Here is a 25,965-nt window from a genome sequence, read left to right on the forward strand (position 1 = left end):
AAATAAATAAATAAAATCTTTAGAAAAAAATTAAAAAAATAAAAGAAAATTAAAAAAAAAATATACCAACAGCATTTTTCACAGAATTAGAAGAAATAAACTGAAAATTTGTATGGAACCACAAAAGACCCTGAAAAGCCAAAGCAATCCTGAAAAAGAACAAAACTGCAGGTATCACAATCCCAGATTTCAAGATATAATACAAAGCTGTAGTAATCTTAACAGTATGGTACTGGCACAAAAATAGACACATAGTTGGCATGGAACACAATAGAGCCCAGAAATAAACCAATGATTATATGGTCAATTAGTCTTCAACAAAGGAGGCAAGATTATGTAATGGGAAAGAGTCTCTTCAACAAATGGTGTTGAGAAAACTGGACAGCTACATAAAAAAAGAATGAAACTGGACGACTTTCTTACACCATACACAAAAATAAACTCAAAATGGATTAAAGACCTAAACGTGAGACCTGAAACCATAAAAATCTTAGAAGAGAGCACAGGTATTAATTTCTCTGACATCAGCTATAGCACCGTTTTTCTAGATAGGTCTCCTGAGGAAAGGGAAACAAAAGCCATCCCCCACTCCCCCTAAAAACCCTAAGGGGACTACACCAAAATAAAAAGCTTCTGCACAACAAAGGAAATCATTAACAAAACTAAAAGACAGGTTGCCTGGGATGGAGTCCCACATCAGGCTCCCTGCTCGTTGGGAAGCCTGCTTCTCCCTCTCCCACTCCCCGTGCTTATGTTCCCTCTCTCGCTGTGTCTCTCCGTCAAATAAACAAAACCTTTAAAAAAACAAAAAACTAAAAGTTTACTTAATGGGAGAAGTTATTTGCAAACGATACATCCACTAGGGGGCTAATATCCAAAATATATAAAGAACTGATACAACTCAAAAACACACATATATCCAATTTAAAAATAGGCAGAAGACATAAACAGACTTTCTCCAAAAAAGACATACAGATGGCCAACAGACACGTGAAAAGTTGTTCAACATCACTCATCATCAGGGAAATGCAAATCAAAACTACAATATTACCTCACACCTGTCAGAATGACTAAATCAAAAACACAAGAAACAACAAGTGTTGGGAAGGATGTGGAGAAAAAAGAACGCTCATTCACTATTGTTGGGAATGCAAACTGGAGCAGCCACTGTGGAAAACAGTATGGAGGTTCCTTGAAAAATCAAAAATATAATTACCATATGATCTAGTAATTCCACTACTGGGTGTTTACCCAGAGAGTACCAAAACACTAATTCAAAAAGATATATGTATCCCTAAGTTTACTGCAGTGTTATTTACAATAGCCAATATATGAAAGCAACCCAAGTGTCCATCAAGAGATGAATGGATAAAGAAGATGTGGTATATATATGCTATGGAATATTACTCAGCCATCAAAAGAATGAAATCTTGCCATTTGCAACGATATGGATAGACCTATAACGAAAATGCTAAGTGAAATAACAGTCAGAGAAAGACAAATGCTATATGATTTCACTCATATGTGGAATTTAAGAAACAAAACAATTGAACAAATAAAAAAAAGAGACCAAAAACCCAGAATCTTAACTATAGAGAACAAGCTGACAGTTACCAGAGGGGAGAAAGGTGGGGGGATGGGTGAAATAGGAGAAGAGGATTAAGAGTCCACTTTATCAGCGCTAAGCACAGAGTGATGTATAGAACTGTTGAATCACTGTATTGTGCACCTGAAACAAATATAACATAGCAAATTATACCAGAATTTAAAAAGTAAGTAAGTGAATCAGTATAAATAAATAAATAAATAAGAAAAAAAAAAAGACTGAGAAGCTAGAGTGGGAGAAAAGGTGTGTTCTCTCAGTCAAGAAAGGGTGCTGCTTGGAAATAAACCCATTATGTATCTTTTGCCTGGATTATTTCAACAGCCTCCTACCTATTCTCCCTGGTTTACTCTTGTCTCCTATTCCCAGTCTATTCTCAAGTAGTCATAGTGATCTTTTAAAAACATAAATGAGATTATTTTACTCTGCTCCAAACCTTCCAAAGGCCAATTTCACATAGAGATCATTAGCTACTACAGTCATTGCATGAATTATTCCCTCTACCTGAAATGCCCTTTCCCCCGTAATACAATGGCAAAAATCCCTTACCTCTTTCAAGACCTACTAAAATGTGATTTACCTATTTCCCCATGATACTGTGACCTGCCCTGCCCTAATCTCCCTTACTCTACCTTTTCTTTTCTTCTTTCTTTTTTTTTTTTTTGATAGAAGCTTTTCTTGGATTAGTCAAGTATTTTTTAACCCCTCCTTCATTGATTTGGAAATTATACACTCTTATTTTCTTTTTTAAAAAACAGTAATTATTATTAAAGTTTTTTAAAAAAGATTTTATTTATTCATTTGAGACCCAGAGATAGAGACAGACAGAGAGAGAGAGAGAGAGAGAGAGAGAGAGAGAGAGAGAGAGAGAGCATGAGCAGGGGGGAGAGCCAGAGAGAGAGGGACAAGCAGGATCCCTGCTGGGCCAGGAGCCCAATGTGGGGCTTGATCCCAGGACCCTGGGATCATGACCTGACCCAAAGGCAGACGCTTAACCATCTGAGCCACCCAGGCATCCCCATTATTATTAATGTTTTAACAAGTATTCTTGTCTTAACAAAGTCTAAGGTTAGCCAGCATCTCAACTCTTCTGAACAAAATTAAAAGATCTTAACTCCAATTCTCCCCTATCCCCTTTCAACTTACGTGTTATTTGGTCCAGTATTTCAGGTCTAGGTTGTTTTTATACTGTCAAATTAATAATTATTAGTGTTCTATGCAAGAATTGTTTACTTAAATTTACTCATAGATTTTCCAATTTCTTTGCTCAGTATTTCCTCTTAGATCTCACACCTTTCTTCCTCTTTTCTTAGCAATGATTTCAGTGAGAATCTGATAGTGATAAACCTTCTCAATTTTGATCTTTGTCTGAAATTCTTTATTTTGCTCAATGACTTCCAAGGATAATTAAGCAGGTATGGAATCCTACACCCTCTTATTGAGAGTGACTTTCTTCTCAGTATCTTAAAGATATTATCCCATTGTTTTATGGCTCCTGTTATTGCAGTTAAGAAGCTTGCTCTTAGGGGCGCCTGGGTGGCTCAGTTGTTAAGCGTCTGCCTTCAGCTCGGGTCATGGTCCTGGGGTCCTGGGATCAAGCCCCGCATGGGGCTCCCTGCTCAGTGGGGAGTCTGCTTCTCCCTCTCCCACTCCTCCTGCTTGTGTTCCCTCTCTCACTGTGTCTCTCTCTGTCAAATAAATAAAAGCTTAAAAAAAAAAAGAAGAAGCTTGCTTTTAGGATTTTTATTCCTTTGTAGTTAATATTTCTTTTTTCTCTAGTTCTTTTTTTTTTTACCATTAACCTTGTTTTTTAGATATAATTCACATACCACAGAATTCAACTTTTTAAAGTATATAATTCAGGGGTTTTAGTATACTTGCAAAGCTGTGCAACCATCACCGCTAATTCCAGAACACTTTCATTACCCCCAGAAGAACTCCTGTAACCATAAACAGTCACTCCCATTCCCCCTTCTTCCCCCACCTCCCTTACCAGGCAACCACCAATGTTACTCTCTATCTCTATGGACTCAGCTATTCTGGATATTTCATAGAAACGGAATAATACATTATGTGGTCTTTTGTGTCTGGCTTCTTTCAGTTAGCATAATGATGTCCAGATTCACCCTCATTGTAGTATTTATCAGTACTTCATTTCTTTTTATGGCTAAATTATATTCCATTGTGTGAATATGCCACATTTTATTTATCCATTCAAAACTGATGGACATTTGGGTTGTTTCTATTTTATGGCTATTTTAAATAATATTGCTATGAACATTTGTGTATTTGGGTGTATATCTGTTTTCAATTTTCTTGGGTGGACTTCCTTACCGAACTCATTTGTTAGAGTTCTTTTAGCTTTTGTGGATTCTTGAGGGTTTTCTAATTTCTTTCAAGACTTTTGTTTTTATGGTCCTGTCATTTTACTGCAATGTATCTAGATGGAGATTTATTTCTGCTTATTGTACTTCATGATGTTATTTTATTTCTAATCAATTCTGGAAGGTCTCAATCATTATCTCTATAAATATTGCCTTTCCCCCATTTCTCTATATTCTGTTGGACATTCTTACTGTACCTTCCATACTTCTTAGCTCTCAGTCGTACTTTACATCTTTCCATCTCTGTGCTGCACTCTAGATAAAAGTTTACTAACTTTGTCCACAGCTTTACTATATAACCTGACTGTTAACTTTTCAAATTTAATGACACAACATATTTAATTTATTGAATTCTAATTCACATTTTTCCCAAATATGCCTGATCTTTTTTACTAAATATGTCTTTTTTCTCTTGTGTCTTTTATGTTTTTATTCATTTTAAATATAGTTATTTCATAATCTTTATCCATAGTGTTACTTTCTGAAGTTCTCAGGCTTATTGTTTCTTTTTTTCTATTGAATCTCATTTGCGGTAGATTTTTTCCTTGTATGATATATAATTTTGTACTGTGAAATCACCTTCATTTTGGCTTTATATATGGAAACTCTGCACTACCTGATTTCAGGGTGTGTCATTTAAATGAAGTCTTGAGTTTCTTTCTGACAGATTTGTCAAGGTTATCACCACCTCAGAATCAGTTCCTAGACCACATATACATTATAAACTCCAGGCTCCAAATTCACTTGAATAAAAGCCTACAGTTAAAAATTCTCAAGGAAAGTTATTATTATTAAGAGCCCTATTTAAAATGGAGATGAGGGACACCTGTGTGGCTCAGTGGGTTGGAAAGAAAGTGGGATAAGGAGGAAGTGTACTGGGGCGCCTGGGTGGCTCAGTCGGTTAAGCGACTGCCTTCAGCTCAGGTCATGATCCTGGAGTCCTGGGATCGAGTTCCGCATCGGGCTCCCTACTCAGCAGGAAGCCTGCTTCTCCCTCTGCCTGCCGCTCCCCCTCCTTGTGCTCTCTCTCTGATAAATAAATAAATAAAATCTTAAAAAAATAATAAAATAAATAAAATAAAATAAAAACCGAGATGAGACTAAAGAACTTCATCTCTCCATGCCAGCGGTAAACCGTTTTCCTAGTCCACTGAGGGTAAGGTCCTCTGAGGGTCCTAATTATACATGGGATCTCAATTCTATATTACCTTAGAGTCTCCCTACCCCAAACAAGCTCAAGGCCTTTATCCTCTTTTCCCTAAAGGATATCAAGACTAGTACACTTCCTCCTTCTTTTTTTTTTTTTTTAAAGATTTTATTTATTTGACAGAGAGAGAGAGAGAGAACATAAGTAGGCAGAGGGAGAGGGAGAAGCAGGCTCTCCGCCAAGCAGGGAGCCAGACGCGGGCTCCGATCCCAAGACCCCAGGATCATGACCTGAGCCAAAGGCAGTCGCTTAACCGACTGAGCCACCCAGGCGCCCCAGTACACTTCTTCCTTATCCCACTTTCTTAGAAGTTCCACACTGGTTTCCACTGTTCAGGTACTGTTTTCTTAGATTTGGGTCCCTTGGCATTTTCTTAACAGTCTATTGAATTTAGCTATGCATTTAAAGCAATAATCATAGGGGCGCCTGGGTGGCTCAGTTGGTTAAGCGACTGCCTTCGGCTCAGGTCATGATCCCGGAGTCCCAAGATCGAGTCCTACATCAGGCTCCCTGCTCAGCAGGGAGTCTGCTTCTCCCTCTGACCCTCCCCCCTCTTATGTGCTCTCTCTCTCTCTCTCTCTCGTTCTCTCTCATTAAAATAAATAAATAAATCTTTAAAAAAATAAAGCAATAATCATAATAGCTAATATTTATTGAGTGCTAACTGGGCACCATTTAAAGTATTACATGTAGTATCTCATACCCTATGAAGCAGGTACTATTATTATTCCCCTTATACAGACAAGGAACTCGAGGCACAGAGAGGCTAAGTAGTTTGTCCTAAGTCACAATAAGGTACTAACATTTTTTGAAAACCGAATGTAATTTACATCTCTGCTCTAGGACTTTCTCAATGTGAAATTGCTTCTTGGCATTTTGGCTAAGATCATGTGTAGGACTTTCTTAATGTGGATCTCCGTTCTAAAGATGATTCAGAAGGCACTCCACAAAAACAAGAGTATGATTCAGCTTGTAGCAGTTTATAACAGCCAAACCTAAAAGTCTCAGCAATATCGACCTGCAACAATAACAACTTAAGAGTGAAAAGAAATAAACACAGGTCTAAAGTTCAAAGGTCAATGTCCAAGGTACCACCACATGGATTTAAAAGACCCAGAATGCTTGGAACGAATCAACAGTTTTAAAGTAAAAAACCTGTGGGGGAGGGGGGGAACTGGCCAAATATAGACCAGTGCAATATCCTCCCCTGTTAATTGTGTGACATGGTGGGAAGTTTCCCTAACATGGCAGCAGCAACATGTCCCCACCCCCAGTCTCAAGATAAAGAAAGAGTTACCCACCACACCTTAGTAAATGTGCCCACCATCTAGAGATCAGATAATTCTGTCATTGGTGACTGTAGTTGATGTTCACATTCCCAGGGTTCTAAATGAATAAACCTGGCCATAGAGATGGGAGAGAAATTCAAAAGCCCAAGAGTGGGCACTGCTTCAGAATTTGTATATTCTAAGCATGTCTGTATTTTCAGGGCCCAGGACAATGGCTGATACACAGTTATTATTACTTGGAGAAGTAATGAATGAGAGAGAATGGTCCTGTCATACATTTTTAAAGCAGTACATCACTTGGTAGTCAAAGGGATTTTATTTATTTATTTGTCAGAGAGAGAAAGAGAGAGCGCACACAAGCAGGGGGAGTGGCAGGCAGAGGGAGAAGCAGGCTCCCCGCTGAGCAAGAAGCCGGATGCAGGACAAGATCTTAGGACCCTGGGATCAGGACCTGAGCCAAAAGCAAATGCTTAACAGACTGAGCCACCCAGGCATCCTGAGACTAAAGATTTTTTCCTTGAATGAAGTATACTTTCACTAAAGAGGCCCTCCACAAATACAGGCCCTGGTAAAATGAAATAGTATAAAGTTATTCTTGATTACACAGTGTCTAGGAAGTTGTGGTAAATTTGGTTTGTCTTTACTAATTCCCATGGTTTCTACATTTCTTTGGAAATTCCAAATTATGAGTCCACTCCCAGGTTACATTTCCAGACCAGTTTCTTTGAGAGCTATTGGTTAAAGGGAGATACAAAAATGTCTTGAAGGGGCTCCTGGCATGCTCAGAAGGGCATGCCACTCTTGATCTTGGGGTCATGAGTTTGAATCCCACACTGGGTGTAGAGATTACCTAAATAAATAAATAAACTTAAAAAGATGTTGTAATGACACCGTATGTTAGTCCAACATCCAGATTAAACCCTCCATTAGTAACAGCCCTTCTTTTCTGCCTCCTTCCTCAATAAATAGCCCAGCTGTCTGGCCTATGCCCAAATTTCCATAATAGAGAAGATTAGAACACAGTTCTGTTTCTATGAAGCAGCAATACAGACAGAGGCTACTTTAAGGACCAGGCCCCCACTTTCAGTAGCCAAATTCTATCACAGTGGTTTTTAGTGACTGTTAATTGCGAGGTTCAAAGGACTAAAAAAAAAAATGTGCAAATATAATCAATCCTTGGCCTTCAGAGGCCCAAGAAAGAAGAAACTTAGATATGTCAGGGAAGAGAATGCAAGCAACATATACTGACACAGTTTCCTTTTAAGAATCTGGGTGTCTATGCTCCACAAAAATGAAAGATTAAACTAAGAAGAAGGCAGAAGGCCTGGGGAACTCAGAACGCACAGTGGAGAGAGGTACTGGGAATACTATGACAACAACTATGCCAGAGGACTGGAGAATACTCAGTCTAGAGTGGAACAGAAGAAGAGAGGGCTCTAGGAGTAATGCTGGGGTGATCAGATCATCTGATGTAACATACTGAGAAGCATTTTGCAGCTTAGATGGAAATTTCTATAATGGGCAAATGAATTCTAATGCTAAGAAAGTCAGTCAATAAAATCATTGATGGGAAGATGAATTTCTTTGGGTCAAAATTCAACTAACTGGGATGCCTGGGTGGCTCAGTCAGTTAAGAATCCAACTCTTAATTTTGGTTCAGGTTATGATCTCACGGTTTTTAGATGAGCTCCAGGCTGGGCATGAAGGCTGCTTAAGATTCTCTCTCTCCCTCTCCCCCAACCCCACTCATGCTCACTCTCTCAGAAAGAAAGAAGAGAAGAGAAAGAGAAAGAGAAAGAGAAAGAGAAAGAGAAAGAAACTCAACTAAAAGAAATCTGAGAAAGACTTCCAAATATAGAATACTTTAGCTTATCAGAAATATAAATAACATTTTAAAAATAAAAATTAATGAATCAAAACCAGCAGTAATAAGAATAGATATGGAAAATAATTTAATTAACTATTTTATAAATTAAAATTATAGATGTTGAAAGGATAAGTGGATAAAGGAAATATGGTATAATAGAGAGTGGATTATTATTCATCCATAAAGAAGAATGAAAACTTGCCACGTGCAACAACATGGATGGACCTCAAGGGGCGTTATACTAAGTGAATTAAGTCAGACAGAAATAGATAAATACCATATGATCTCACCTATATGTGGAATCTAAAACAAACTTAGCTTGTGGATCTAGAGAACAGACTGTAGTTGTCTGAGGTAGGGGGTGGGGGGGACAGCAAAATGGGTGGAGGGGGTCAAAAGATACAAATTTCCAGTTATAAAATGAATGTCATGGGAGTTTAATTACAGTATGGTGACTCTAGTTAATAATACTGTATTGCATATTTGAAAGTAGCTAAAAGAGGGGATCTTGAAAGTTTACATCACAGGGGCACCTGGGTGGCTCAGTTGGTTGAGCACCCAACTCTTGATTTCGGCTCGGGTCATGATTTCAGGTTGTGAGATAGAGCCCCATGTTGGGCTCCAGGCTCAGTGTAGAGTCTGCTTGAGATTCTCTCTCTCCTTCTCCCTCTCCCTCTGCCCCTGCCCCTGACCCCGCTCGGTCTCTCTCCCTCTCAATTAATTAATTAATTAAAAGAAAGTTCTCATCACAAGGAAAAAATTTTGTAGCTGTGTATGGTGATTGATGGATGTTAACTGGACATACTGTAGTTATCGCTCACAATATATATAAATATCAAATCATTATGCTGTATGAAACTGATATAATGTCAATTATACCTCAATTTTAAAAATTATTAAAACTAAACAGATGAGGTAAACTCTGAGGTAAAATAATCAAAAAAGAGAATTAGTGAAAGACAGTACTAAGGAACCCACTCAAAGACACAATGAATGGATGGTTATGAGTTTATTTCCTGAATAAACTCCCTTATTTGGGACCATAATGCAGAGGCCCAAGGATAGACTTACAGTTAGAAAAAAACTGCAATATAATGAGCTTCCTTATGAACCACAGACACTTCCATATAGTCTAGGTCACTGCCTTGGTCCTTCTTCTACATGAACTTCTTACAAACATTTAGACTAGGGAGAATATACCTCTTTTAAAAATAATTAGTAATCCAGGGATGCCTGGGTGGCTCAGTCATTAAGCATCTGCCTTTGCCTCAGATCATAATCCCAGGGTCCTGGGATTGAGCCCCGCATCCGGCTCCCTGCTCAGCCCGGAGACTGCTTCTCCCTCTTCCACTCCCCCTGCTTGTGTGCCCTCTCTTGCTGTGTCTCTCTCTGCCAAATAAATAAATAAAATCTTAAAAATAAAATAAAATAATTAGTAATCCAAATAGGACCAGAACAAAATCTATGCAAAGATACTACCGAAAATTAATGTCCAGAATATATAAAGAACTCCTACAACTCAACAACAACAAATAACACCATATTTTAAAATGACCAAAGGACTTGAAAAGACATTTCTCCTAAGAAGATATATGTATGGTCAACAATTACATACAAAGCTGCTTCACACCACTAATCATTAAGGAAATGCAAATCAAAAACCACAATAAGCTGGGGCGCCTGGGTGGCTCAGTCGTTAAGCATCTGCCTTTGGCTCAGGTCATGATCCCAGGGTCCTGGGATCGAGCCCTGCATTGGGCTCCCTGCTCAGCGGGAAACCTGCTTCTCCCTCTCCCACTCCCCCTGCTTGTGTTCCCTCTCTCGCTGTCTCTCTCTGTCAAGTAAATAAATAAAATCTTAAAAAAAAAAAAAAACCCACCACAGTAAGCTACCACTACACACCCACTAGAATGGCTATAATCAATAAGACAGTATATCTAGTGCTGGTGAGAAGGTAGAAAAACAATCCCTCAACTATTGCTGGTGGGACTAGAAAATGATACAGCCACTGCAGAAAACAGTTTGGAGGTTTTTAAAAAGTATAAACTTACCATACCACACAATTTCATTCCTAGGATCTGCCCAAGAGAAATGGAAACATATGTCCACACAATGACATGTATGTAAATGTTCACAGCAACATTTATGCCAAATAGTCCCAAACTGGAACCAATCCAAATGTCCATCAACTGGTGAATGGATTAACAAAATGTGGTCTATCCATACAATGAAACATTAGTTAGCAATAAAAAGGAATAAACCTCAAAAAACATTATGCTAAAAGAAGCCATAAACAAAAAAAAACTACAAAGTATATGATTCCAGTTATATGTAATGTTCAGAAACAGCACATTTATACAGCCAAAATCAGATCAGTGGTTGCCTAAGGTAAGAGATTCCCTAGGAGAAAAGAGTGCAATTGTGTAATGGGCACAAGGAAGCTCTTTGGGTTATGGAAATATTTTAAATTTAGATTATGGTGATGGCTGCACAATTCTACAAATTTGATAAAAACCACTGGATAACTTAAAATTGGATTTTATAGTATGTAAACGATAACAGTAAACTTAATTTTTAAAAATTATGCAGGCATCTAAGGCTGCATCTAATATATGTAGTGGAATTAAAAATCCTCCTTCCTCCTCTTCCTTCCTGAATAATTCAGTCCAGAAGCCATTAGATGATGATGATGGCCAAGAGGTTGGGGGAAGTCACACACACATGCATGGTACATGTATACATTCCCTGGAACAGTGAACCCAAGTATCAGCAAACATGCCTATCATCAATATTGTGGCTTTTAAATACCATTCCCCACTAAAAGGACCCATGTTCCTTGGAGAAATGGCTAATACAAGGGCTAGGGTAGGGAGTACAAAATAAGCCAGCCAGGAATGTCTTACAGGGCCAGAAAGTTACAAAGTTCTCAAAGAATGGTGGGGACATGTCCAAAAAAAAAAAAAAAAAAGCCAGCATGAAGAGACTCCCCTTGACCAAATATGGTACAATTTCAACATCAAAATATATAATGTTATTAACAGATTATAACCCATTAAATAGGGGCACCTGGGTGGCTCAGTTGGTTAAGCATCCAACTCTTGGTTTCGGCTCAGGTCATGATCTTGCAGTCATGGGATCAAGCCCTTTGTCAGTCTCTGTGCTCAGTGTGAAGTCTGTTTCATTTCTTTCTCCCTCTCCCTCTGCCCTTCCCCACCTGTGCTCTCTCTCTCAAATAAATAAATAAAATCTTTAAAAAAATGGATTATAACCCATTAAACAAAATAAGAGCCCACTGAATTCATGCTGATACATGAAAGAGAAAAAATGAACAGGGAGAAGAGAAATCTTTCCCTTAATAATGCAATGCCAACTGATGAGCGCAGAAAGAATGATGGAATTTGAAAAATACCATTTGACAACCAGTATAGAGTAACAATTCAGCCAAGAAACATCAATGGAAGCTAAAAATAGTGGATTAGAATTTGATGAGAAATGGAGTAGTTACATAATTTCATTGAAAGTTATATAACTTTCCCTCAAAATACTAAATAGAGAGATAAAAAAAAAAGTAACCCTACAGCACAGAAATGTAGCATATCAAGTGATCAAGGTTAATATCAGGATAATGAGATAAAATGAAAGCCTGTATCACCTGATAGGATGCAAAAGAACACACCACCCTTTTTCAGGAACAGCAAAAGGAACATCCTGCTAAACATGCTGAAGGCGACCAGAATCTGCCACCCCAAATATGCTACTTTGGTAAAAGGATTATTTTAAGCCAAAGGCAAATGAGAATCAACAGAGTCAGGAAGACTTCTCTGCCCTCTCATTATCTGCCTGAAACCAGGCAGATATCCCTTTGAGGAATATGTCCGTCCCTCTGTACCTGGGAGAGAAGAGCTACAATGTGTTTGCATAAACAGACTTTACTTTCCATTAGTTCCTCCACATATTTCCTATATGCCCCACAAATTATCATCCCCTGAAGCCCAAACCCGCTTTTCTTTGTAAAAAGGTACTTAAGCTTCTGAGTCTAAACAGTTCTTTGAGTTACATTTCCTTTTCTATGAACTCCTAAGCATATAAATATTAATAAACATTGTACACCTTTTCTCCTGCTAATCTTTCTTTTGTTAGTTTAATTCAGAGGCCCCCAGGCACTGAACTAAGAGGGTAGAGGAAAAGTTTTTCCTCCCTAACAATGCATAACTTGAAACGAATCCTGATATTTATAATAAATATCTTGGGCTTTGCAGGCCATATGTGATCTCTGTTACACAGTCCTTAGGTTTTTTTAAAAAAACATTCCTTTCAAAAATGTAAAATCCATTCTTAGCATAAGGGCTGTACAAACACAGGCTTGTAGCTTGCATTTGGCCCACGGGCTCTAGTTTGCTGACTACTGGTTTGGGGGTGGGGGATTTTTTGAACTATTCTTGCAATTTTGAAATTATTCTTTTTAAGATTTTATTTATTTATTTGAGGGAGAGAGAGAGAGCACGAGTGGGGCTGAGGGGCAGAGGGAGAGGGAGAAGCAGGCTTCCTGCTGAGAAGGGAGCCTGATGAGGAGCTCCATCCCGGGACCCTGGGCTCATGACCTGAGCTGAAGGCAGCCGCTTAAACGACTAAGCCACTCAGGTGCCCCTAGCAGATATTTTTTAAAAATAATTTTTGGGGCACCTGAGTGGCTCAGTAGGTTAAGTGTCTGCCTTTGACTCAGGTCATGATCTCAGGGTCCTGGGATGGAGCCCTGCATCGGGCTCCCTGCTTGGCAGGGAACCTGCTTCTTCCTCTCCCCCACCTGTGCTCTCTCGCTCTCTCACTCTCTTGCTCTCTCTCTCTCAAATAAATAAAATATTTAAAAAATATATATATATCTGCTAAACTCCAGAGCAATCACCTTAAATGTTCACAGAATGGCTATAATAGAGATGAATGAGGCTGAAAGCTGAAAGCTTACTGGATAAAAAGCATTACCTCTCACTCCACCATGAGCTGGGAATTTTCCTACTGCCAATTTAGGCCTTTTCCTCTACTCACAGGATCTAGTACACAGTTGAATGAAATAATGGATGAATCCACCTCATTTCCTAGGACAGGAAAACTAATTCCCTCCACATAAGGTTGGAAAACACATTCTTCGTCCTTAAGGATAATTTTAATATGACTTTTTACTTTTTAAATTTTTATTTATTTTACTTTTTTAAAGTAGGCTCCAAGCCGGGCTTGAACTCACGAACCTGAGATCAAGACCTAAGCTGAGATAAAGAGTCAGATATTTAACCAACTGAGCCACCCAGTTGCCCCTTAATATGACCTTTTTTTTAGTTAGCTACTCAGATATCATTTCTCACCCATCAGACTGGCAAAAATTCAAAAGCTTGATAATATATTTGGTTGGCAAGGCTGTGAGCAAATACAGTAGGTCTCCTGCTTTTTAATTTTTTAATTTCTTTTTATTTTTAACTGAAGTATAGTTGACATATGACAGTAGTTCCCCCCCCCCACCCGCCCCTCCCTAAGTTTCACACCTAGTGGTTTCAGTCACCCACAGCCGGGAAGACAATACTGTCAGGTAGTTGGAGCCTAATGCTATGTCACAATGCCTGTATCATTCACCTCACGTCATCTCATCATGTAGGCATTTTATTATTTTACATCATCACAAGAAGGGTGAGTACAGGACAAAAAGATATTTTGAGAGAGAGACCACATTCACATAACTTTCATTACAGTATATTGTTATAATTTTTCTATTTTAAAATTATTTATTGTTGTTAATTTCTTACTGTGCCTAATTTATAAATTAAACTTTATCATAGGTATGTATGTATAGGAAAAAAACATAGCATATATAGGGCTTGGTACGATCCGCAGTTTCAGGCATCCACTGGGTCCTCCACAAATAAGAGGGGACTACTGTAGACATTATCTTACACCACTAGTGGAAATACAAAATGATATAACCACTATGTTGGGAAACTGGACAATAGCTAATAAAACTACATATGCATTTATTCTTTGATTCAGCATCCCCAATTCTAGGAATTTACCCTGAAGGTACACCATGAAAATTAACTCTTCTATGCAAGATAACTCTATCATTGAAAATTATTTGTGTCTTTTGACTCTTCCACAAGTGTGCTAGTTCCTCAAAAGGACTATCTAACTCCAAACCTCCTATCTACCAAGACAAGGGAAGGGATTGACCCTCTAAGGCAATCAGGATTGGCACTGGTTCCTCCTCTGGTAGCATCCAGGGGCATGAAAGAGAAGCTGCTGCAAGAGCCCCTCCTAAAAAAAAAACCACGAACAAATAACATTTATCTTTGCGGTTGCCTGGGCTGCTGGGTTCTTGATATCTGGATCAGTTCTCACCTCTTGGAGCACCTGCATAACAAGGGTCTACATAAAAGGTACCCCAGGATGACTACTAGGGGCCAAAAGAGGAAGCCAAGGTTTTCCTCAGCTCACAATCAGTTAGCAGCTACTTAAACAGCAAGCTCCAAAGGAAATCTTCTGTTGCGCTCCTGTGAGTATACAATCTTCACTACAAAGCAGTAGTCACCAGGTTTGAAATAAGACCAAGGAACTGGTGACATTTGAGGCATCAGGTTGAAGAGCCAGGAAAGAGTCTAGCTAAATTGACTCAAGAGTAAGGGTAACAAATAGATAATGAGGGGGAAATTCCTTTTCTGTAGGTATTGTAGCTAAAAGATGGAAAGGGAATGGGAATATCACTTTTGCAAACTCCTAATAAAATAATGGTGATAATTATCAATGGCCAATACTATCAAAACATGGGAGAGATCTGACATTACCTGCCTCCTGACAATTGTACACTGTATCAACTAATAAGTGTTCTTCCCCAGGCCCCCAAATCAAACCAGAGTCAGATCAAGCTACTAGTTTACGGGAGATACAGAGGTCATAAAAACGTTAAACAACCTCTCAGGGATGCAATAAGCAAAATCCAGTATATAGGAAAAGTCTAGAGGACAAACTCAGTTTCTTCAACAAATGAAATGCAAAAAGAAAAAGAAAAATGGTGGAAAAACTTAAATTAAAAGAAACTTAGAAGCAGAGTGACCAGACATCCCAATTTGCCCATGACAATCAGGTTTCTACCTGTTGTCCCAGTATAATTGTTAACAGAATCTCCTTTCATTATCAAGTTTCTCAGTTTAGGTAATAAATGGTAAGATCACCCTACTTAAGAGACATATTAATCAAATGAACTGTGTTTGGCATAGTTTGGATATTGATTTAAAAAAAAGAAAAAAGAAAAACGGGGTGCCTGGGTGGCTCAGTCAGTTAAGCATCTTTGGCTCAGGTCATGATCTCAGGGTCCTTGGATCGAGCCCCATGTTGGGCTCTCTGCTCAGAGGGGAGTCTGCTTCTCCCTGTCACCCTCCCTCTGTACTTTCTCTCTCTCTCTCAAATAAAATAAAATCTTTTAAAATTTTTAAAAATAAATAAAAAATAAAAATAAAACAGGGGTGTCTGGGTGGTACAGTTGGTTAAGAGTCTGACTTGGTTTCGACTGGGGTCCTGATCTCGGGGTGGTGAGATCAACCCTATATGGGCTCTGTGCTCAGTGTGGCATCTGCTTGGAGTTTCTCCTTCTCTCACCCCACTGCCCCTCCCTCCCGCTCTCTCTCTCACTCTAAAATAAATAAATAAGTCTTTAAAAATAACCAAAAAAACAAAGAATACTGACTGGAAATTTGATGATACTGGTATATTGTTATTAAATGTTTTAGGTGTTATAACGGTAATATGCTTATGTTTTTAAAGAGTCCTTACCTGTAGAGATACAAACTGAAATATTTACAGGTAAAATGACACAGTCTGGGATTTGCTTTAAAATAATCGGGTTAGGGGCACCTGGGTGGCTCAGTCGTTAAGCGTCTGCCTTCAGCTCAGGTCATGGTGCCAGGGTCCTGGGATCAAGTCCCACATCGGGCTCTCTGCTTGGCGGGAAGCCTGCTTCTCCCTCTCCCACTCCCCCTGCTTGTGTTCCCTCTCTCGCTATGTCTCTGTCAAATAAATAAATAAACAGAATCTTAAAAATAAAATAAAATAATCGGGTTAGGGGGACTAGGTAGAGATGCAGAGGAGATAATACATTGACCACGAGTTGATAATAAGTAGACACTCAAAATCTGAGACTACTCTATTTTGTAACGTTTTTGATATTTTCTATAATACATTTTAAAAAGAGAGTTTTTAAGTGAACAAAATTTTCCTACTTCCAGAAACAGAAATATCCTAGAAACCTTCAGTTTCTTAATCTAAGAGCAAGCCTTTGGCATCCTGCCAAATAGAACTGTATGTTTATTCACAGTTACCTGAAGCCAGGATCTATGAAAAATTTTCTGCCACACAAAGGATAAGTCACAGCTAGTATTCTTCATTATTTTACCTTTCTACTGGGAAAAAAAAAAGTACTTTCCCTTTCCTAATAGGAGAATCCTATCTCCTGAAGGCACTCTCAAGTTATTCTTTCCCTTACACAGGAGGACAGGAAAAATGAAACACCTTAAACCTAGTCTGATGAACTTTTCTTACTGCCAAAAAATAGCCCCAAAAGAGTTGTTCTCATTTTAGTCCACTTCCTGCTACACCCCAACAGGCCAATTTTTAGCAGCAATCAGTGGAACTGTATGAGAGGGCAAAAGAGCACCCAGCTGCCACTGCCTTATCTTAGCCAGTAACAAAGTTTCCATGGGCAGGACATAATGATAAGTGATACCTAGAGTTATCCAAGGGAAAATAAGAATATGAGAAAACATATAGCAAAATGAAGTGTGAGGACCAGCAACATACAAGTTTTCCAACAAAGATGGCAACATAGTAACTGTTACAGCAGCCTGGGTAGAATTCTGAGCAATTTTACCTGTATGGACTCATCTAATCCTTAGAGCAACCCTTGAAGAACCTATTATTATCCCCATTTTAATGATGTAGAAAACTGAGGCAGAAAGACGTGAAGTAATTTGCCTTCAACAGGGCCAGGATAAGAACAAGTTCTGGAGACGTTCCTCTTTAGAGTTACTTTGAAAAGCAGTTGTTTAAAAAAAGAAAGACAAGAAAAGCAGGTGTTGCTAAAATGAAAATAGTGCTTTCTCTTTGGCAGGGAACAATCTTGACACTACCAAAAAGGGGTTTCAAAGGCTGCCTAGTTTTGGAGGAGGCCCAAAAGAACACCTGTCCTTGGCCATAAAAGTCTACAAAAAGCCTCTCGCACATGTGACATGGGAGTGGTCAGAGGGCTGAATTAGTATCAGTTGCAAACTTCAGTAGTGAACTTCTTGTTAAAGATGTTTAAGCAAAGGCTGGATAGCTTTTTCCTAGACAATGTATAAAAAGAATTCCTCTACAGTAGGGAGTGGGCTAGAGTTAGAACCCTTCCAGTACAACCCTAATAAGGATTTCTTGCTGTAAATCCTCCCAACTACAGGGCTGACAAAGTCTATGGCAATTTAAAACTGAATCAAAATCTAAATCATTCTGTGTTCCAGGAAGTTGCCAACACCAAACTTTCCTCCCCAGGAGGCCTAGCTGGGCCAGTGAATAGCCAAAGACACAACAGCCTTTCTTCTCTGCAGGGACACTGGTTACACCACAGACCACATCTAGCACCCCTTCAAATCAGGTTATGTCAACAACACAATAACCATGTCTGAGTGCCAATCAATAGGCTGGAATCATATTCCTCGAAGATATATAAGTTGACTGAAGGTTACAGGCTAATTAGTTCAACCCAAATCATTATCATAAGTATCATGCTTCTTAAGGTTGATTAGACCCTACCAAGACACGTAAGAGCCATCATCAAGCTCGTCTAAAACAGACCCATCTATCCTTTTTCATCAAGGAACAAAGAGAAATGTAGTACAGACTGAGTGGGCATCATTTTAAAGCTGTGCCTTCACTGTTCTTCAAATTATTATGGGCAACAATCTGTAAGGTTCTAAGCACATGACTAAGATGCAGTCAATAAGGAAGGTTAAGATTCTGAGGAGGGCCAGTTCTAACAACCATGCAAAGGGATACTATTTTCTAGCCCTTTAGGGCAAAGCAGCCAAAAGCCTCAATAGCTCTTAGTTTGCTAGGACTACCAGAACTAAAGTACCATAGGCTAGGTGGCTTAAACAAAAGACATTTATTTCCTCACAGTTCTGGAGGCTAGAAGGTGTCAGTAGGGTTGGTTTCTTCTGAGACCTCACTACCTGGCTTGTAAATGGCTGTCTCCTCTGTGTCTTTGTCATAAATCCTCTCTTTATAGGGCACCATTCATACCAGGGTCCACCTCAATGACCTCATTTAACCTGTAAAGACCCTATCTCCAAATACAGTCACATTAAAGGTACTGGGGGTTATAACTTCAACATACAAATTTTAAGGAGGACACAATTCAGCCCATATCAATAGTTACACTCCATGGGAATAAAAGACAAATTCAATACGGCCACTGCAAGATGGCAGTGTACAAATCCTAGCTCCCTACATTCAAACTTATAGCCCCAAGATCACGAGTCGCATGCTCCACCAATTGAACCAGCAAGGCGTCCCTTGGCTCATCTATTTTTAAATAGAGATCAAATTCATTGCCAGTAGCTCTCAATTTTTAGTTCTTCATATTGTTTACTAGAATGATTTTTCTCTTCTTTCAACTTGAATTTGCTCAATTGCTTAACAGCAATATTCAATAAACACATCTACATGGTAAGGATTTTGTAGAATTTAAGTGCATCATTGTGCTCACTAGGCACTGATGCTCTCCTAGGCTCTGAATATGAATAGAGAGAACAAAACTGAACAGCAATGAGCAGGGGTAAAAGATAAAATCGAACAAAGCCTAAAAGAAGAAAAAAGGTAATAAAGGCAGGGGCCTGGAAGTGACAATAGACTGTAAAATACCAACTCCTACCCCCAGTATAGGGAAATTTAGTAAAGAATGTCATGAACATGTCTTTTTGGGAAGAGAAAACCTGGGGCAAAATAATATAGATTCAGAATATACTATATTAGATTAATGAAGTATCTTAGATGGAGAAGCAGAACAATATAGTTGTTAAGAATATGATCTCAGGGGGGCCAGCCTTCGAGTAACAACGACACAAGATGGCAGCCACCACGGGCTCGGACAATTTATGAAAACCTAATATACAGTCTTAAAATAGAATGTGGACCTAAACACCCAGAAGCACCCCCCTTTGTAAGATTTGTAACAAAATTAATATGAATGTTAATAGTTAATAGTTCTAATGGAATGGTGGACCCAAGAGAGCCATATCAGTGCTAGCAAAATGGCAGAATTCATATAGCATCAAAGTTGTCCTGCAAGACATACTGCATGGAGCATGGGTGTTATATGCAAACAACGAATCATGGAACACTACCTCAAAAATTAATGATATAATGTATGGTGATTAACACAACACAATAAAATAAAATAAAATAAAAAAGTTGTCCTGCAAGAGCTCCGGCACCTAATGATGTCTAAAGAAAACATGAAACTCCCTCAGCCGCCCAGAGGACAGTGTTACAGCAATTAATCAAAAAAAGAAACCACAAGTCCTCCCTCCTCCCCCCCTTTCGATTTAAGCAGTCATTTCCCACAGTAGTACATTTTCTAGATACATCTTGTAGACCTCAAAGTACTGGAAAGGAAGCTCCCATTCAAAGGCAATTTATCTTAAGATACTGTAAATGATACTAATTTATTGTTCATTTGAAATATATAAGCTGTGCTATTAAAAAAATATATATATATATATATATGTGTATATATATATATATATATATATATGATCTCAGGGCACCTGGGTGGCTCAGTGTGTTAAGCATTTGCCTTTGGATCAGGTCATGATCCTGGGATCAAGCCCCGCATCGAGTTCCCTGCTCAGTGGGAAGTCTGCTTCTCCCTCTTCCCCTCCCCACTGCTCTCGTGCTCGCTCTCTCTCAAATAAATAAAATCTTAAAAAAAAAAAAAAGAATATGATCTCTGAAGCCAGACTGCCTAGGTTTTACTCCCAACTCTGCCACTTACCAGCTGTTTTTTTTTTTTTTAAGATTTTATTTATATATTTGACAGAGAGAGACACAGCGAGAGAGGGAACACAAGCAGGGGGAGTGGGAGAGGGAGAAGCAGGCTTCCTGCTGAGCAGGGAGCCCGATGCGGGCTCAATCCCAGGACTCTGGGATCATGACCTGAGCCGAAGGCAGACGTTTAACAACTGAGCCACCCAGGCGCCCCTACCAGCTGTTTTATCTTGAGTAATTTATTTAACCTCTCTGTGCCTTGGTCTTCTCACCCACAAAATGAGCATAATAATAATCCCTTCCTCATAGAATTGGTGTGAGGACTGAATGACCTCAAATTTTTAAATGCTTAGAATGCTACCTGGGACCTATTAAGTCCTCAGAGTTTGTTAGTTAATTAACTAAATACAAAATAGCACATGTTCCATCAGAAGCATTAGAGCAGAGGGTTTAAGACAACAGATATTGTAATAAGATTCTGTGGGGCTGAATGCCAGTTTCTATTACTTATTAACAATTTCCTTAACCTCTCTGTACCACAGTGCCTTCATCTATAAATAGATTGACTTGGACGATCCACTTCATCAATAAAATGGACTTGTAATACCATCTCATCAGGGTATTCTGAGGATTAGAAAAATGCTTAGCACACAGTAAATGCTTGGCAAATTTTACCTATTCTTAGTCTTCTGTTGTTTCATTTCTCAACCTTTCTTGACTAAGCATGATAAAACAATTAAAGAGTCTGTCCTGCTTCTACTAGTTTATCTAACATGTGAATCAGTCTACCAATAATCTCATGAAGCAGTCTTCACTTCTGATCATGGAAGCCTGAGTTCAAAATATTAGGAAAGATTGGATTTCTGCTTCCTGCCATGATGGGGAAACAGAGACCAGATTCACCCTTGTGCCTCAAAAAGTAAAAACAAAACAAAACAAAATGCTACATGTGAAACAATAGCTCTTAGACATTTTACAGAAGGGAAACATACAAAGTGAAAGCCCTAAAATTGCTCCAAAGGAAGTCCTAAGATTGCCCCAGCTTACTACCTGGAAACATTTCTAGGAAGCAACACAGGGAGTACCCAAAGAGCCGAGCTGTCTACCTGAGTTGAAGAGTCAAAACTGAGAAGCTGGGGAGGTTAAGGTGGCTAAAATTTGAAAGGCAGAGTCCTAGAAAGGAGAGAGCTACACAGAGAGAGCTCAGCAAGGGGGTTCCTCTTGAATTTTCAGCTGAGTGATGTGGTTAAGAAAACTATCCAAGAAAATGAGTAGGCAGTACACTCCCCAGAGCTCACATAGGGCCAGGAATAGATCATGTTCCCAAAAGCATGAGTGGGGGAAAAAAAACTCATTAATGCATAGACATTGAGTAGAGTACTCAGAAAGCACTGCCTCAGAATTAAGAAAAAATTAGCCCCAAATGCTGCTCTAGGCCCACCCAACAAAGCCAAAAAGTAATCCTTGAAAGAACCAAACTATTTCTGAATAATATAACTGCATCCCAGAATAAAATTCAAGAATGTTTAAAGAAATACAAACATATGCATCAAACAACAAGGTAAAATCATCTTGCTGTATCACTGAACTGGTACTTGGCATGGGACGGATACAAAAGAAGAATGGAATGAAACACTAACACAGTTACCAGACATGGGAAGAAGCCTAGGAAAAAACATAACAAAATTTAAGAAGTTTTCAAGCCCTAAGTTGCAAGACCACAGATGTGAAGAGATAGTACTTCAAGTCATGTGCCAAGAAGGGGGAACACGTTAGGTCCTGGGTGCTACCTAACTTAAAATTTTACTCAGCATCACACACCAAGTCTAGTACCTCTGGAAAGGTGACTTCACAAGAAGTGAGCCTCTAACACTGTCCTATGTCAGTCTAACACTGTACTAATGATATGTCTGTGGAATTTGAGCTCCTATATCAAATAATGTCACTTAAGTTTATATATAATAAATATTACTTCTACTCAAATTTCTCATTTTCCTGGTAATTTTTTTTCCTAACAAAAAGCTTAACAAATACCTATTGATCAAACATACTTTCCTTCTTGAAAAATTTTTTGATTAGTTTCCAAGATACCTCTCTCCTGATTCTTCTCATTCCTAAAAAGCCCCACTCCTTTTCAGTCTCTCCTCTATTAGTTCCTCATCTCCCCAATCTCTCAAAGTCCGATGGCCTCAGGGCACAATCCTTTGACATTTCTTCCTTCTTTATCAACAGACAGTCATTGGATGATCTCATATATCTAATCATTTGTTTCACTTAAACACTGATAATTCCTTATATATCTTCACCAAATTTCACCTATCTTTAACTGAATGTCTAATCAGTGTTCCCTTAGTTTCCCAGTCTCAGTTCATGGTTTTTACATTTTTCTAGCTTTTCAACCCCCAATCTTCAGTCATCCTTCACTCATATTTTCCTCAAACTCTGCCATGTAATCCATCAACAAATCCTATCAATTCTACCTCCAAAATACATCCTCAAATCTGACCACTTTTTACCACCTGTACCACCATGGGTTCAAACAACCACGGAGTCTTACCAAGATTATACCAGTAACCTTCTAACTATAGCCAGAGGGATCCTTCTGATTTAAATCAGATCATAATATTCTTCTGCTTCAAACCCTCAAACAGCTTCTCATGTCACTCAGCATAAAAACAAAAATCTTTAAAATGGATTTAAAGCTCTATTCCATTTGGCTTCTCACTATGTCTCAGACCTCATTTCCCACTTCTTACCTCTTAACTCATTCCATATAAGCTTCACTGGACTCTGCTGAACAAAGAACACATGAAAGCAAACTCTTAGATGAGGTCTTTGGCACTTAACTGTTGCCTCTGTCTGAAACACTCTTCTCCAGATACCTCTATTCTGGCTCTGTGACTTACCTTCAGGTCTTTGCTCATATGTCAACTTATGAGTGAGGACCCTCCCTGACCATCTTATATAAAATGTCAACCCCTGGGTCTCACATTCCCTACTCTCCTCAACCTACTTTATTTTCTCAATATCACATTTGTCCATCTGTTATATATTTACTCATTGTCTCCCTCCACTAGAATCTAAGCTCCTCTGAGGGCAGGGACTTTAGTTCTTTCTGTTCACTCTTCTGTTTTCCATGCCTAAAACAGTGTCCAGCACATAGCATGTACTCAAATGGTGACTATATAAAAAGGCAGAAAGAAATGAGGAGAAGAGAGTTATTTTCAGCAATCTGAACAAATCACTTAACCTATTTCAGAATCAAATTTTCCTGTTGTGTAAAATGTGGCATTTGGACTAGTTAACCTTTAGAAAGCTCTAGCATTCTGTCACACTATGCTCCTCCCATGGAGTGGTCACAGGGCTGTCCTACTGTCACAATGGGCACATAACTGTCTACTGATATGCTTTCTTTCTCTTGAATTTTGAATATAGCAGAAATATCTGACATACATTCCCCTTACTCTTCTCTGTGACTTTTATTCTGTTTCTCCCCATTATCAAGGAGAAAGGTTTGGGTTTTAGCTACTAGGCCAAAAGCAATCACCAAGGCCTACATTCACATCAGAGCAGGTTTCCTTACCTCCACTGCAGTGCGCGGCTGGAACAAGGACTGCCAGGACTGCTATGAGCTTGTGGGTTCAGGAAAAAGGCAAGAGGAGAAGTAGCCAGGGCACAATCAGCACTAAATGGGATTTTAGTGAAGTACAGGACTGGAGCTGATGTGGGTGAAAACATGTGCTGGTTTACTTCAGATCCTCGGCAAAGAGTAGAGATTCTGACAACATACCACGGTAGAGAAAAGCAGGGTCAGGGATAATTTCTCAACCAAAAAGAAACATATTCAAAGTGGGTTAGTTTAGGCAGGAGGCTCAAAAAAAAAGTGGTCAAAAATCATTCTCGAATATCATACTTCAGTGCAATGTTGGCACACAGGGACCATTGAGACTAAAATTTAATCCACAGAATTAAAACCAAAAATATAAGCTTTGGGTATTCAAAGTATTTAGATTTGGTTTCTGGAAAAAATCTACTACAACTCACCAATTAGCAAGCAGTAAGTAATACTTTGTGTCAATGACTAAAACTTCCTAGAGAAATGTATCTATCCATAAAAGTAAAACATTAATAGTTAGATTATATCTACCATAATACCAACTTATTTAGCTAACTTTTGCCTAATGAAACCTCAAATGACATCACTTAACTCTGTATAATAAATTTTGCTTCTACTTAAATTTTAGTTTTTTAGGTTTTTTCCGCTAAAAACAACCTAACCATCTCGATAATGTGTTAAGTCCTAACGAAGACTATTAAGTAAGTAACATCATTAGACTGAAAACAGATGGTAAATATGACTTCTACTTTGTTGATCATTGATTGATATGTCACAGATGATGAAAAATAATTGACAGATGCACAGCATTTAATTTGCTATAGTAGGAACATGGCTTTCTATACAAATACCATATTTAGCCACAATATTTCATTTCAAAGATTTAAAAAAACAAGTATCGCATAAGCACCTGTTTAAAAATATTAGTTTCCTGTACTGTTATTACTGTTTATATACGGTTACATTCTACTTGTGTTTAATTACATATACTCAAAGGAAATCTTTACCTTCCTACTAATTATCCCTTTAGCTGGCTTCAGCATATTTCCCAGATGAGTACACAATATGTGGATATAAAAGGATAGAAAGACAGAGGGCAGAAAAGTATTTTAAATTCCAGGTGTGCCCAAATTTCCACAAACTCAACATATTAATAAAAATTACAAGAACTACAAAAAGCAACTTTGGCTTAATTTCTCACTTTCAAAAAGAATTTTCACTTTTCTAAAGAACTATTTCAAAAATCAGCTCCCTAGTATATATAAGCTAGAGCTAATTAGAACATACAATAAGACAGTTCTTATTAACCTAAATAATATTGCTTATACAAAATTTTAGAGTTTCAAATCTTAACACATAAAATGAGCCTTAGCCATTTTGATGAATATATAATTAAGATTATAAATCTATGAGAACCAAATCTCATTTTTTATTGTTATGTTAATCACCATACATTACATCATTAGTTTTTGATGTAGTGATCCGTGATTCATTGTTTGCATATAACACCCAGTGCTCCATGAAGAACGTGCCCTCTTTAATACCCATCACCAGGCTAACCCAACCCCCCTCCCCCGCTCCCCTCTAGAACCCTCAGTTTGTTTTTCAGAGTCCATAGTCTCTCATGGTTCATCTCCTCCCCTGATTTCCCCCTCTTCATTCTTCCCCTCCTGCTATCTTCTTCTTCTTCTTTTTTTTAAACATATAATGTATTATTTGCTTCAGAGGTACAGATCTGTGATTCCAAATCTCATTATTTGCTAGTAATTAACTCCTTGGCAAACTGGTTATACAATGAGGCTAGAGTTTAAAAAGGATTGTTTGAAAAAGGAAAAGTGATTTATAAACTACTTACTAGTTCCTCAAGGGGAATTTTCCTAAGCTAAATTCAAAGTCACTAAAACAGATACAATGATTACCGTAGTGCACCAACAACATTTGGAGA

The 25,965-nt window shown here is 38.4% G+C and overlaps 1 protein-coding gene and 1 pseudogene across 2 annotated transcripts in view; one reads left to right on the plus strand and one right to left on the minus strand.

Annotated features, from left to right (window-relative positions):
• The window catches only part of MAST2 (microtubule associated serine/threonine kinase 2), a 223,145-nt gene that overhangs the window by 76,169 nt on the left and 121,011 nt on the right, over positions 1 to 25,965 (minus strand). The window lies entirely within an intron of this gene.
• On the plus strand, positions 12,011 to 19,917 carry LOC114224155 (ubiquitin-conjugating enzyme E2 variant 1 pseudogene; annotated as a pseudogene).

Source organism: Eumetopias jubatus, unplaced genomic scaffold, assembly GCF_037043125.1.
Source record: "Eumetopias jubatus isolate StellerSeaLion01/CBP00866 unplaced genomic scaffold, mEumJub1_p1.0 scaffold_4, whole genome shotgun sequence".
NCBI classification, from domain to species: Eukaryota; Metazoa; Chordata; class Mammalia; order Carnivora; family Otariidae; genus Eumetopias; species Eumetopias jubatus.